Genomic DNA, 10,423 nt, shown 5'->3' with positions numbered 1-10,423 from the left:
AGCGTTCACACCATTGGGGCAACAGCAGTCCAGTTCCTCCAGGACAGGACTATCACTTTTTCCCACCTCCCACCAACAAATACATGTCCTTTTCATTTATTACCCCTCTTCTTTGGGGAAGAAGTAGAGGCAGGAGAGGAAAAAGCATCTATAGAGTCAAAAGAGGATTTCACTTAGAAGTTTGAGCCCTCTCACTCTACCTTGTCCCATCTCTGCCAGACCATGCCCCATGCCCCAAACACTCTGCACCGAAGCCTCTTCCTTCCTTGGATGAGTTGGATTAGAAAAGAGAGGCTCTGTTGTTATGGAAGAGTCTTTGTAATGCTTGGGTAATAACTAACACCACTGTATCATCAATAACTAAAGCCCACTTGTCTCTTTACAGTGAAGCACCGAGATTGTTTTGTTGAGTCTTCATTAGTATCTGCCATGAGCAAACCAGTATGTCTAAAACAAGGAATCATGCAAAACTGGAATGAAACTTCCATCAAGTTGGGAAAAAAAGAGCAGCAAGGTTTCATTTTTAAGTTATCTGCTCAGTAGCTCTTGTGGGTTCAAAGGGGGCAAAGCTTCAAGATACTTCAATAGCATTACATGACTTCCGATTCGTTAGCATGGGGCTGTGAGTAATTCCGAAACCCTCACCTCTGAAATAGAGCCAAATGGCAGCAAGTGAATCACCCAGAAGACTGAGACCCTTTTCTGCTGGCAAAATAAGCCGCGAACACATTGCAAATTGCACACGTTTCTTTGCTTATTCAGCATTTTGGTGCAAGCAGCTTTTATCTTGTCAATATTGCTTACCAATTCAGTTCATGAATGATTGGATTGTGAGATATCCTGTAGTTCTTTTAGTCAGAAACCTAATAACACAAGCTTTCTGAAACAGAATGCATTTTTACACTTTCACACAAGTTTGGGGTTTTTATTTTTCCATCCTTCAATTTCTGAACTCCGGGCTTCATCATTAAATGTTTAGCTTGAATCAGGATGTAAAGCAGAAATCACTCATGCACGAAGCCTTGCTCATTACATCCGTCTTCACAAGGGAACGTCTCTTTGATTTCCTGTGTCAGAAGAACACAAAAATCGCTGTATTGGTGCAAATCCACTAAACCCAAGATCCTGTCTTGAACTCTGGCCAAAAACCTGGGGAAGAGAGTAAGAATAAGAAAAACATGCAGGGAAATTTCACCTGGGTGCTCTCACAGCTTCTGGTACTTTGCTGCTCAGGGATTTTATGAAATAGGTCATTTTGGAACCAATCAGTACCCTTGAATGAACTCATTCATGAACTTGTTCATCACCCTTTTAAACTCACAAAACCTCCTCACGTCCCCAAAACCATGCACCAGGGGACCACCCTGTGGGGGAAACGTGTCCTGAAAGCAACACTCCCCTCTTGTCCAACCTGAACCAACCTCCAGCTGAAGTTAGTGCCATCTGATACACTCTAATTTTTTATGGCAGGAGAGGCCATTCCTGATCTTTCATTCTCCCCAAAGCCTTTGCAGCTCTGTTGTATCCCTTCTGAGGTGGGAAGACTAAAACTGCACCCAGCATCCAAGACACAGGAGCATGGTGGATTTGTGCTGCAGCATCATGATGCTCTCTTTTCCTTTCCTAGTAATTCCCTATGGTCTTTTGGCTTTTTTGATGCTCCTGAGCAATGGACTGGTGCTTTTATGGGACCATCCATCAAAACATTGGGATCTTATTCTGGAGTGCTCATCATCAGCCAAAGCCCATCATCTCATATGTGGCATTTGGGTTATTTTCCCTTTGTGCATCACTTTGCACCCAGTTAGTGAATCTGCAGTTCTTCACTGTTGTCCCTCAGCTTTACGATTCTGCAAAACACAGCAGCATCAGCAAAATTCCTCTTTTCCAAGTTGCAAACAAATGTGTTGAAAAGCCTGGATTTCAGTAATGGGGAGTTTCCTATGCTGCAACTTGTGCTGATGCCTCTGGGCTCTCACTGTGTCCCTCTGAGCAGAGTCTGGCCCCAAATACCAAATCTCTTTAGCAATACCTACATCCTCACTGAGCTACATCCTCACTGACACCAGGGGCTTCTGGTGTCCCCAGGCACAGCATGGTCTTTCCACACCTAGGGGTGGAAATGGGAATGGGGCACCTCCAACTGTCTTTCGAACATTGCCTAAGTTTTGAGGAATGAGCCTGGAGCTCCAAAAATCTGCAATTACAAGGAAATCATTTAGTTTGCCTTTTCACAGAGGCAGCAAGCCAGGGTTCTACCCTAGTTAATGAGCTAAAATACAAATAAGGTAAATATCCTCATTTGTGTAGGATTCCTTCTATTTTACATCAGGGGCAGTTTGGTCTCCATCCCTCAGACAGCTATAAACCTGTTAAGACTAAAATAACTGAGGTAGCATCAATCCGGGGAGATTAAGCCAGTATTTTATAGCTAGTGTGCTGAAGCAGATATGTCCTTGTATCCAATATTGGACAGTGAGATATTTGTGGTAGCGTCTCTGGGTTTAACCACTCTATTATTGTGCTTTTCTGGAAGCATGCCTGGGAAGATGCTGAAGTTCAGCAAATGGAAACTGAAATCCTAGTACTTTTTCATTTATTAGCCACTGCTCCATGCTCAAGAAAAGGCATTTTTGCAAAGACCCTTTTTGAAAACCCAAGAAAAAGCAAACCAACACAGGAAAAACCTGTTCAGCTTGAGCTCTGCTCAAATCTTTGAGGTCCCAGGAGGTCCTGACATCTTCAGCAGCTTCATCATGGATTCACCTGCCTCTTCTGGCAAGAGGGCTGCCAGTCATGTGTGCCAGCCCAGGAAACCTTCTTCCCTTCAGTGGGGCTCCCATTCATTTTGTGACATCCTCTTTCCCCAGCCATGAAGTCTTGCCTCCAGTCCCACTTGCCCTGCCATGGGAGGAGGAGGAAGGATTCAGCCCAGCTGCCCCTACTTCAAAGGGCTGTTACAGGGAATTCTTAATTAACCTTACACCCCACTTAAATGTAAACCAACGTGAAAGCGCCAAGGCTGTTCCCTGTTGAGGGATAGCTGGTTTGCATAAGAAATTGTTTCTTTTTCATGTATGGACATATGGGTTGCGTTAACATTTTGGTACATGGCAAGAAGTGGATGAACGTTTCTTTCTAGTGCCTCCTTCAACTGGTGCCAACATTGAGGATCATTTCTATGGGTCTGCTGGCTTCAATGGGGACTAGTCATAGGTTTCATAGGGCAAGTCGGAGACATTGGGCCAGTGCACTTCACGGATGTGAATTTTGCACTCCCTTGCTGCCATGGGAGCACCCACCCAGGGACCGCTGGCTTGCCTGGGATTTAGCCATGGGGACGTGCTGGGAGGCCAGCCCTGGGGGGTGGGGGCATGCATCTGGAAATGGGCACAAGGCTGCAGCAGGACCTGACTCTTCTTCAGCCTGTGGATTGGACCTCCTCATCAGGACATTTTAATTACTTTCTTCCAAGTAATGTCACTTACCCTGATGCTTATGTTATTTATAAGTGAGCACTAATTCAATGATAACCATGGATTCCTACAGTGGGCACCACTCTGTGAAATGATTTAAAGAGAAGAAAGCATTGTCTGAAACACTGGCCTAAATAAATCTGCAAAGTTACATACATATATATTATTTCTTTAAAAGTTGCAGAAGCTGTTTTAGCTGTCCAGAAATTCTGATCTTATGGCAGATGTGGACTGAGTCTGAGATGAGAATTTACTGTCACACATGCTTTCTTACCAGGTCTTCGCTGGAAGATGCACAATACACTGCCTATCCTGCAGAGCGACTCCATCGTCTACATTGCGTATCAGAACAATTCAAGCATGACCATACTGTAGCTCAAGGTAAGGACGCTTCGTGCAGGGACCAATACTAGGTAAAATAAATTTAGAAAATGCATACAAGAATACTTTTTTAAATTTTAAAATGTAATTAAATTCACATTTAAAAAAAGAAAAAACAAAGGTTGTCTTCTTATTTACCTCTGGACTTTTGAGGGTCTATGGTTTGACCCGTTCCAAGTCTTTTGCAGCCAGCAGGAAGAGAGAGTCCATAAGCAGGATCCAAGAGGCTTTTATGTTTTACCAATTTTGTCACTGTATCAAACAACAAAGTGTTTGTAAGTTGCAATTTACAAGGAAGATGTTTCCAAGATGTCTGAAGGTGAAATGCATCAAGGGGAGTTATTGTTCCTATATCTCCCAACACTTGTTAATTCTCTCGTCTTCTGCTGTTTGAAATACTGTTATTTTGTTAAACAAACAAACCCCAAAACACACACATACACAAAAAAACCAACCCCTCCCCCAAACCTTTCCATCTCTCATATCTCTATGATCCAACACCCCAGCTGGTCCCATGCCATTGTCCTTAAGCACTACAGTGCTGCACAGTGTGGCTGTGTGGATGGGTGGGAGGATGTTCCTGCCCAGGAGGTAGGAGCTGACCCCTACCCAGACAGAGCTCACCTTGCCTGCCTACCTAAAAAAAAAAAAAAAAAAAACAAAAAAAAAACCACAAAGAAACCCAGTGCTGTGCCTAAGGGTGAGGGAAGAACAACACTGGAGCTAGAAAACTCTTCCCCTGTGCTGGAGCAACTCTGTCCTATGCCATCTTTCACTTGGGCTGGTTTCCACCCAGGTCTCCATGGACAGAAGCTACAGCAAAAGTCCTCACCACAATATACCTTGTGTGAGCAGCAAGAAGTTAGTTTGTAGCCCCAACCTGCATGTCCTTCTGTTTGTCTCTTGAGGAAAGTTTCTAGGAGAATTGCAAAGGAGTATAAAAAAAAGTGAAAGTTATCTTTGAAGAAATGTGCAGAAGAACAAATAGTCTTATTTTTCAGACTGCTTACCAAAACATTTCATAGGAAGTACAAAGGATGTGAATTTCAAGATTAAAGAAGAGAATAGAATTTGCTGAACAAACTGATTGAGGAAAGGACCTAAACTGATATTAGCTTACCTAAGACTAAACAGAAAACCTCCCTTTGTGTCCATAATACATCTCCCAAAGCTTGTATAAAAGCCATACAGGAATAAAAAAACTATTAAGCCAGTAACTTAACAAGATTTCTGTGTCAATCTACACCTAGGAAGATTATGACTATGCATCTTACATTTCCACTCCATCTTTCTGTGTCATAGGAAGGGATGTATTCATACCTGCATGATGTTTTCACACACACACTACAGGTTTTGGGGAATTAGCCCAGGAAATTTCTCACCATGTTGCCTTATGTCAAGTAAGCTTTAATGGGAGCACCAGGATTTGAGGACCTTTGAGAAACTGGTGTCTAGAGGATTTTCCTGAGGACAAGTAGACTTGGTCTCAATTTTAAGACATCAACGCCATTATCTCTCAGACGAAGAGTCATCCTTTCATGGGAACTGGTGATTGCTCCTGTGACCTCTTATCAATCTCACAAGAATGAGATGAAGAAGATAGTGAGCATTGCCCAGTTGCTCCAAATGCCTCAGTCTTGCATGGTCCTGCCACTCACCAGCCATCCAGGTAAGGAAGTGGTAGGATCCTGTATTCAAGATAGTTACAGCCTGTTGCCATCATCTCCAGGACACCCATGAGCCTGCAGGCAAGCCAGATGGGAACATGAACAGTCAGCAGGTCAAGAGCCAGCAATGACACTGATGGGCATAGCTGGTGGCCAGGCGTAAATCAGTCCTGCAAACTCAGGAGCACAAAACAGTCTCTCATGCACAAGCTGCACCTCAAGGACCACAGGGACAACACAAACTTGCAGATATTGAGTATGACCTGCAGCACTGCCACCATGAAAGGGAGGCAGGAGATCTGTGGCAAACAGCCGTAGAGGCAAAAAAACAGGGAAGGAAGGGTTAGAAACATTGCTTCCCTCTGTGGCATTACAGGAGATGCCAATTTTACACAGGCTGTCCTGAATGTCCCTTGAAGAACAGGAGATTTTGTTCACCCTTGATCCAAACAGACATGGAAGATGCCCCTTTTGCAGTAAGCAGATATCTGCATCTCCTTGGGAAGTCCATCAGACCACATCCATGGGAACTGACAAAGGTGGGCAGCCCTCAGGAACGAGGGCAAAATCCTCTCCACCAAAGTCAGGTACCAAAACCAGGTGGAAAAAAAACATGAAGGCAGTAACATACTTCACTCCCAGCCTTTGATGCCTGTGGTGGGTTGACCCTGGCTGGATGTCAGGTGCCTACCAAAGCTGCTCTATCACTCCCCCACTCAGCTGGACAGGGGAGAGAAAATATAACAAAAGGCTCATGGGTCGAGATAAGGACAGGAGAGATCATTCACCAGTTATGAATTTTGCCACTTCATGGGCAAAACAGACTCGACTTGGGGAAATTAGTTTAATTTATTGCCAATCAAATCAGAGTAGGATAATGAGAAAATAAAAACTAAATTGTAAAACACCTTCCCCCCCACCCTCCCTTCTTCCTGGGCTTAACTTTACTCCTGATTTTCTCCAACTCCTCCTCACCAGCAGTGCAGGGGAATGGGTAATGGGGGTTGTGGACAGTTCATCGCATGTTGTCTCTGCTGCTCCTTCCTCTTCAGGGGGAGGACTCCTCACACTCTTCCCCTGCTCCACCATGGGGTCCCTCCCACGGGAGACAGTCCTCCACGAACTTCTCCAATGTGGGTCCTTCCCACAGGCTGCAGTCCTTCAGGCACAGACTGCTCCAGCATGGGTCCCCTGTGGGGTCACAGGTCCTGCCAGCAAACCTGCTGCAGCATGGGCTCCTCTCTCCACGGGTCCACAGGTCCTGCCAGGAGCCTGCTCCAGTGTGGGCTTCCCATGGGGTCACAGCCTCCTTTGGGCATCCCTCTGCTCCAGCGTGGGGTCCTCCCCGGGCTGCAGGTGGATATCTGCTCCACCGTGGACCTCCCTGGGCTGCCGGGGGACAGCCTGCCTCACCATGGTCTTCACCACGGGCTGCAGGGGAATCTCTGCTCCGGTGCCTGGAGCATCTCCTCCCTCTCCTTCTTCACTGACCTGGGTGTCTGCAGGGCTGTTTCTCTTACATGTCCTCACTCCTCTCTCTGGCTGCAGTTTCTGTGCTGCAGCAACTTTTTTTTCCCTTCTTAAATACGTTATCTCAGAGGCACTACCACCGTCACTGATGGGCTCGGCCTTGGCCAGCAGCGGGTCTGTCTTAGAGCCGGCTGGTATTGGCTCTGTTGGACACAGGGGAAGCTTCCAGCAGCTTCTCACAGAAGCCACCCCTGTAGCCCCCCTGCTACCAAAACCTGGCCACGCAACCCAAGACAGTGCCCCACCAAGCAGCCTCACCAGTGCCAGAAGCAGAGACAGGGGAAGGTGAATGCCCTATTCCAACCCACCAGTGCAAATCAGGAGGGCAGTGCTGAGATAGTGCTGGAGGAGCTTGGCAGAGCTAACTCCATCATAACCCACACTCAAACAGAAACCCTAAGCCAACAGGTGCAGAAGGTGCCATCATCTTCCAGGACTTCACCGCAGGTTTGGACAGACAGATAGGTACCAAGGAGGACTTCTTTGTACTTAAAAAAAAATAGCCTGTGGTGAGACTCTATGGCAGGTCCTGGAGATTCTGGCTTTACAGGACCCTTCAGAGACAAATGCACCAATGCTGCAAGGTACAGCCACACCAGAAGTTTCCAGAAGGGGTCCAAGGCCCCATGGTCATAACCTGCTCGAGGGTAGGAGGACGCCTTCACCAGCTGCTTGAGCAAGAACACCCAAAGCTCAGGTCTTACGCTTCATCCAAAATTTGCAGAACAGGCAGCAGCAGGATCTCTCAAGTCCCCTGCAAGGCAGTAGCCAAGACAGGGTCAGAAGTTGATACATCATGCACAAGAACAGCACAAAGTCTTTGGGGAGGGCAGAAGAGTGAGCTCAGCAGAGAAAGGCACTGCTCAGCATGGAGGACCATGCGGCAGAGCATCCTGACTCAACAAGGGCAGAGAGGACCTGCAACCATGGAGATGGCTTTGTTGTCTTCACTCCACCCAGTAAGCAGGCAGAGAGGGGCTGACTGCAGCCATTGCCGATGGAGCAAGGGAAAAGAGTCCAGCTTTGCCTGGCTGTGCGCAAGGATGCTCTGGTGAGATCGCCCGTGAAGCATCTCTTTGGCAAGACTTCCTTGCTCTTTAAGTATGACAGACGGGGGCTGCTGTGAACTTCTATAATACAAAGTCTAAACAACATTTCAACCTTTCTGCTATTTAGCATGGCCCTTATTGCATAATAAACTAGAGGCAGGGATAATGCATGACCAACATAGGTCAATGAGGCAGGGAAATGTAGAAAAGTTTCTGGCACAGATGCTCAGCTGCTATGCATTGACATAAAACTATTGACTCCTGTTGAGCCCTGAAGATTCACACAGAGCAGTGCTTCAGCCTCCTACACGCAACCACTTGTTTTTTATTCTTTCAACAAGATTTTTTTTGCACAAAATGAAAACAGAGTTGGACCCACAACATTTGAAGTTCAATGACAGGAGTTCAGACATTACCTCCATGCAAAGAAACATCCCTTAATGCTTGTTTTAATGTCAAGGATCCCCCTGGCAGGTAGATGTTCCTTCCACTGCAGCCCAGAGGAAGGCACTCATTTAAAAATTAATAGTTTTGCTTCTATTATGCCATTATCCCACAAATTCTTGCATTTTATTGGCTGAGGGCTCTGCATCACACCTTGGGTTGCCTGCAGTGCTTTGCAGGTTGTGGTTTGTTCTGTTCCTGTGCTAACAGGGCTGAAAAGAGCAGAACCTCCCCATAGCTGCCTCTTTCTCTCTGTGAAAACTATTTCTTTAATCAGACTGATTATCAAAATCGAGGTCATGACGCAGGTATGTTTGAGAAACTATTTTGTGTGATTGGGGGTGGGGAAAAGAAAAATCAGGGCTTGCTAGATCAGCAAGCTGTGACCTTGCCTCCAAGGTGAGCAGGCCACAGAAAGAAATTAGGTCTATCGCACAATGTTAAGCAGAAGACTGCTCCATTTAGGCAAGAAAAATGACTATGTAAAACTAAAACAATGAGTAATGGAAACTAAACTTAAAGTTTATGGGTTCCCATGCTTCATGAAATACATATGTGGGGGGATAACAGTTTGCGAGAATGAAGAAAACTTTCTATCACCTGCTACTTACTGTAGTGGATTTTCAATATCAATTATTAATACACGACTTGAAGTCAGCAGGCTCAGGTCCAGTTTCCCCAGCAGCCTGCAGAGACTGGTGGAGCTCTCCACCCAGCTGACAGCTGCCTCCCAGCTGCCCCGCTGGCATTGCAGAAGCTGATGCCATTTTGCAGCCTGACACCATCAGTGGTGGGGTTTTTTTATAGTTTCGAGATGGATCTTACAGATTGGACCTCTCGCCAGTTTACTCTGCAGTCCATACATCCAATGTCAGTACCTGTTTTCTTCCCCTCAGTTTTCTTCAGCCGATGCTAAACAGGTCTCTGACGCATTAAAACAAGAACCCCCTTGGCTTATGGCCATGTAGTCTTCCTGACAGGGATTTTTGGCTTCCCTATATTCCCTTTAGATGTGGCATTTGTGCTTTGAGACATGCAAAGGATCAGGACAGGCACTGTGGTGTTGGTGGGGACAGTGCCCACATTCAGTTTCTATTAGGCCATTTTTAATGACAAAAAAAATTCCTTTTAAATGTTTCCAGAGTAGAAACCAGACCTATCACTACTGAAAACAGGATAATATTCAACACTTCACCAACTCAGATAAGCAATGTGAAAAAGAATTTAATGGATATTTTGAACTGGATCATTGAAATGGGCAAATGGACCACTTCCAACAGTGAAGGGAATAGGATAGTCTTGACAAAACCAGACTGTCCACCTTTACACCAAACAGCAGAAATGCAACATGGGTAAAAGAGTTGTTTTTACAACAGTGGCATCCCATCGTTGTATGCAGCAATAAGAGAGCAGAAATGACACAGAAGATGGGAATTTGTCATGGCTTTTGCTGGCTGGGCTGATGCACCTTGCTCTTCAATGATGGAGAAGGATAAAACAGGGGGTTGATCACCTCATGACATAATTTATCTGTAACCATAGCGATCACACCAGTCAAAGTCACACAGATACCTTGGACCTGACCCATTAGTAGATTTGCTGAGAAATGGTGAAGGTTGGCAACACCTAGGTCACAGGATTAAGACAACCCTGGTTTGTGCCATAAATCTCTCTCCCTGGGTGCAACTGGGCCTTTCCTTGGGAAAACAAAAGTGCCCTTCCTTTTAGCTGATGGCAATGGCATCTCCAGTTGTAGCTTAAATCCACTTTTGCAGGCAAAGTCTCAGTGCTCCCAGCAAGACAATTACCTAGCACGGACCTCCAGGATCTTCTTCCACCCTAAGCTGGAAGGGAGAATTAATACAGATACACCAAC

The 10,423-nt window shown here is 45.7% G+C and overlaps 1 long non-coding RNA gene across 1 annotated transcript; it reads right to left on the bottom strand.

The window, feature by feature from the left end:
* Window positions 1-911: 911 nt before the first annotated feature.
* LOC128146846 (uncharacterized) lies at window positions 912-9,902 on the bottom strand. Its single transcript, XR_008236858.1, has 4 exons — window positions 5,516-9,902; window positions 3,996-4,109; window positions 3,751-3,885; window positions 912-1,149 (listed from the first exon to the last, which is right to left on the bottom strand). It is a non-coding gene; the product is annotated as an uncharacterized LOC128146846 (long non-coding RNA).
* Between the last annotated feature and the right edge of the window lie 521 nt (window positions 9,903-10,423).

Source organism: Harpia harpyja, chromosome 10 (genome assembly GCF_026419915.1).
Source record: "Harpia harpyja isolate bHarHar1 chromosome 10, bHarHar1 primary haplotype, whole genome shotgun sequence".
NCBI lineage: Eukaryota > Metazoa > Chordata > Aves > Accipitriformes > Accipitridae > Harpia > Harpia harpyja.
This window is presented reverse-complemented; position numbering and strand designations above follow the sequence as displayed.